Source organism: Etheostoma cragini, chromosome 7 (assembly GCF_013103735.1).
Source record: "Etheostoma cragini isolate CJK2018 chromosome 7, CSU_Ecrag_1.0, whole genome shotgun sequence".
Lineage (NCBI taxonomy): Eukaryota > Metazoa > Chordata > Actinopteri > Perciformes > Percidae > Etheostoma > Etheostoma cragini.
In genome coordinates this window covers 27,095,034-27,100,538 of record NC_048413.1, presented here as the reverse complement: position 1 = coordinate 27,100,538, position 5,505 = coordinate 27,095,034, and positions in this window count along the sequence as shown.

Genomic DNA, 5,505 nt, shown 5'->3' with positions numbered 1-5,505 from the left:
AGCCGGGGGCCAGGCCATAAAGAGCTTTGTTTTTTTATTTATAAAGGACAACACACATTAATCAACATTTCTATAAATGTGTCGGTGTTAGCCAGTCGGCTAATTTTCAACCGTAGTCCTCTGGCCGGATGATCCCAGACCACGGCAGGAAGAAACTAACAAAAAAACATCAGTACAGGGTAAAACATGAATACAGGGTAAAACATTAATACAGGGTAAAACATGAATACAGGGTAAAACATTAATACAGGGTAAAACATGAATACAGGGTAAAACATGAATACAGGGTAAAACATGAATACAGTGTAAAACACACACATAGCAATCAAGAAGACAGCACACACACGGCCAGATCCTGAAATACTTCCCTTTTTTTTGTGTGTAAGCCATGTACTGATGTATCTGCACTAATAAGATGGCATAAAAGTTAAAATACAATTAAATTCTTCATACCCAGGTAGTGCTGAGCCGGCTATATTTGACACAGGGCAAGACGTCAAACAGATCAATAGTGATAACAACAATAATAATCTTTTTTTCATTCATTTAAACCTTTATTTAACCAGGATAAGAAAGTCATTGAGATTAAAAATCTCTTTTACAACAGTGTCCTGGCAAGTGGCAGCTGCACAGACACCGAGACACTTCCAGGTAAACACAGAGACACGGAGACACTTCCAGGTAAACACAGAGACACAGAGACACTTCCAGGTAAACACAGAGACACGGAGACACTTCCAGGTAAACACAGAGACACTTCCAGGTAGACACAGAGACACTTCCAGGTAAACACAGAGACACAGAGACACTTCCAGGTAAACACAGAGACACTTCCAGGTAAACACAGAGACACAGAGACACTTCCAGGTAAAGACAGAGACACAAAGACACTTTCAGGTAAATACAAAGAAACACTTTCAGTCATTATCAACCAACAATGTCATCATTAAAAACCAGAGTCCTAAATCAATTTAAAACCAGGGACATCCAGACTGCCTTTCTGTCCTCTAAAAAGCCTTTAAAAGAACGAAGTGAGACCAACTCCTTCAACTGGACTTTATTTTGAAGGTATTTCCATGCAAATGGGGCTGCAAAATTAAAATATACATAATAATAAAAGCCTTTATGTCAAAGTCCATGCAGGTTTTAGGGACTGTCAGTAATACCAGATCCTGCGAGAGCAGGTGATGTGTCCCTGCAGACCTCGGCAGGATGGGAGTGTTCAGATAAGGAGGAAGGAGTCTTAATACTGTCTTAGAAATAAAAAGATGCCAGTGCATCCAACGCCGAATGGAGAGGGAAAACCTCTTACCAGGAGTTCAAAATGATCACAAATCTGACTTCTAAATCAAAAACTTCTTAAAAACCATCATCAATATTTTAAATTGTAACCTAGACTGGACTGGAAGCCAGTGCAAGGAGGCTAGGACAGGTCCGTCCAGGTTAAGATGGGAGTCTAAAATAAGACCCAGGTTACGTGCATGGGGGTTTAACATTGGGGGAGGGGGGGTGTGTGTTTGGGGGGGGGGGGGGGGGGGGGGGGGGGGGGGGGGGGGGGGGGCAAGGGGACCAAGGCTGGCCGGGATGGAAGTTTCCGATTTTGAAGGACCACAGTCAATAACCTCAGTTTTCTTACCATTTAACTGAAGGAAAATTGATAGCCGTCCAAAGTTTAATTTCTTTCAAACTGTCTTAAAGAGACTGCATGGAGTTGCCGGAAATATGGCGGGTAGAACGAAATAGTTGCCATGGTTACCATGGTATACACCCTTTCAGCTGATATCAAAAGATTGGTCCGAGATGGAAATGTAGCTGTTCTTCTCTTTCTTTTCACCAGCAGGTCATCCTGGCACGGGCGGTGTAGCCCAACACTGGACTTTAATCTGGGATAGAGAAATGGATCCTACGTACAGCACCACCCTTAAAGAACTACGTCAAACTTTAAATACCCTGTTCCCACGTTAGTGGCCCGAGCTGGACTGGTATGTGCAATGTGACGACTAACGTCACATACACACATACACACATACACACATACACACATACACACATACACACATGGCCACCTGTCTTAACCACTGGGTTGTATTTTCATCAAAATTGAAAATTAACAATTTTGTTGACTTCTTTTTCAATGTTTTTAATTTTTTTCTTACATTTTTGTCCCTTTTTCAACACTTTTGACTCTTTTTTTTTAAATGTTTGTCACTTTTTGATGTTTTCAGGTCTACTTAATGTTTCTGATGCGAAACTGAGCTGTTGACTCGTATTTGTGAATCGCAGGAGGAGGTCTTTGTTATTTAATTCATTCTGAATCAATTGTTGAGGTGCTGTTACGTCCCGGCCTACAAATATTAAGAAACAGACTCAATTCAATTTAATTTCATTTATAGTAGGAGAGCAAGTATTTAGTGCGACGGTGGTGAGGCAAAACTTCCTTTTAGGGAGAAACCTCGGACAGACCTAGGCTCTTGGTAGGTGGTGTCTGACGGTGCCGGTTGGGGGTGTGATGAATAGTGGCAATAATAGTCCCAATAAAGATAATGGATCTATGACTAGGAATAGTAGTTCATGCTGTAGCAGGGCACTGCCGGAGATAGCAGGACATAGCAGGACACTGCAGAGCATAGCAGGACTTAGCATGATGTAGCAGGTCATAGCAGGGCACTGCAGAGCATAGCAGGACACTGCAGGTCATAGCAGGACACTGCAGGTCATAGCAGGACAGGGGATACCATGACGTTGCAGGGCATAGCAGGTCATAGCAGGACGTAGCAGAGCATAGCATGACACTGCAGGTCATAGCGGGATGTAGCAGGTCATAGCAGGACACTGCAGGTCATAGCATGACACTGCAGGTCATAGCGGGATGTAGCAGGTCATAGCAGGACACTGCAGGTCATAGCAGGACACTGCAGGTCATAGCGGGATGTAGCAGATCATAGCAGGATGTAGCAGGTCATAGCAGGACACTGCCGGTCGTAGCAGGATGTAGCAGGTCATAGCAAGACGTAGCAGAGCATAGCAGGACACTGCAGGTCATAGCAGGACACTGTAGGACGTAGCAGGACGTAGCAGGACGTAGCAGGACGTAGCAGGATGTAGCAGGGCATAGCAGGACGTAGCAGGACGTAGCAGGGCATAGCAGGACACTGTAGGACGTAGCAGGACGTAGCAGGATGTAGCAGGGCATAGCAGGACGAAGCAGGACGTAGCAGGGCATAGCAGGACGAAGCAGGACGTAGCAGGACGTAGCAGGACGTAGCAGGGCATAGCAGGACGAAGCAGGACGTAGCAGGACGTAGCAGGATGTAGCAGGGCATAGCAGGACGAAGCAGGACGTAGCAGGGCATAGCAGGACGAAGCAGGACGTAGCAGGGCATAGCAGGACGAAGCAGGACGAAGCAGGACGAAGCAGGACGAAGCAGGACGTAGCAGGACGAAGCAGGACGAAGCAGGACGAAGCAGGACGAAGCAGGACGTAGCAGGACGAAGCAGGACGTGGCAGGGCAATGCAAGGTGTTACAGGGTGTAGCAGGGTGTTACAGGGTGTAGCAGGGTGTAGCAGGACACTGCAGACTCAGACATGTTTTTTGTCGGGTACGGATCCTCGCAAAAATCACACATTAACAGTTTCCAATGGAAACGTGAATGACGATGCAATAATGACCATTACCTCCAACATCCTGAGTTGTATCACAATTGCAATGTCAGTCAAAAATAATCCAGAGTAAATATTTGCCCTATAGCACACAAATTCATACCTCGGATGACTAATATCAAGGTGCTTAACCTTGAATAAAAACATTAGCATAACTCAGATCGTAATGATGTTGAAATCCTGATTATGTAGACTCATAAGAACCAATGAGAAAGGTGATCACAGAGCTCGTTGCTGTTGACTTCATGTTTAAGGACATATTTCATATGCATGCTCCCTGTTTCCTTTGTTATGGGGAAGCTTTCTAGTTTAAGTGTTTGAGCATCACGTTTTCTCCTTGAGCTTTTGTCACTTTGCATAAAGGTTCCTAAGCAACCTGGAGTGGGACTTGTCTTTGTGGTCCTCCTCTTTTCTTTTCTTTTCTTCCGTCGTTGTCTAGATGTGTTGCTCAGTGTAACCTTGGCTGTGCGATTATTGATCTCTCACTGTCTCAGGCTATAATCCCACTCCTATCATCCGTTAAACAGTCATTCACATGTACCGTGACGGATGAGACACAATTATGTCTATCATCAAAATCAGAATACTTTATTGATCTCCTCGGGGAAATTGCAGTTGCTCACAATCAAATTCAAGGTTGAAATAAGAGAAAAGAACAAGTCGACGAGTGTATAAAGCAACATAAAGTAACGTAGTACAAGAAAGGAAAAGGTTGAGTAGAAGTAGATTAGGTTAAAAAGTAAGATAAAAGAATGGATTGCACAAATGCTACCGTTGTGCAGTGTCAACATAAATAAAGTACTGTGTGAATATCAGTAGAAGCAGTGAATAAATAACAGATATTGCACATGTAACATGTCAGTGGGGAGGGGGGGGGGGGGTCTGGAGTCTTGTTGGTGAGGATTACTGCAAAGTGGAAAAAATAACTTTTTTAACCCTCGTGTTGTCCTGGGGTCAAATTTGACCCATTTCAGAAATAAGGGAAGATACCATACTTTAAATACTTCAAGTGTATTTCCCTGATGATACTTACATACGTACATACCCTTGTGTTGTCTTCCCGTCGGCCATGAAAAAAACACCTTTTTCTGACACTATGTCACTTTTTCACTTTTGAACCAAATTACCACAAAAGATGGATTGGATTCCTTCCAACGCTCTTTTCAAATACAATTGATCACTTTCGTTTCCTCTGATCTTAACTATTAGTCAAAATAATTCATAATTTCTGCTTTTTTAACTCAAATATTAGGTATAATTCTGTTTAAATGAGGGCTATTGACCATGAATGAAGGTGGTGTTAGTGAAAACCAAAACAAGTCTAACAAAGGGACAAAAATGTCAAAAACCGGGAGGACAACACAAGGGTTAAACATATAATACAATAAATACAGAGAGAGAGAGAGAGAGTGAGAAAAGGTGAATAGCCTAAGGAGTGGATTAATCATTTATTGAAAACACAGCAGAGACAAACACAGCCGTGTCCTTCAGGAGTTGAGCAGAGACATGAGTGTCTTATTTGGTTTGCAGGACCGGAAGCGGCTGTTGCTCAGAGAGCCTCCTCTTCACTGTGTCATCTGACTGGAAGACCACAGCTAAACACTAAGAACCTCATTCAAACACAGTGGGAAAGGATGCCTTTGTAAATGTCTAAAACAAGTCCAAAATATCTGATTTATTGTTCACAATATAAGATTTATTGTCCACAGTATCTGATTTATTGTTCACAATATATGATTTATTATGAAAGGACCTTCAGCACTCAGTGGATCGGTTCGCAGCCGAGTGTGAAGCGGCTGGGATGAGGATCAGCACCTCAAAATCTGAGGCCATGGTTCTCAGCA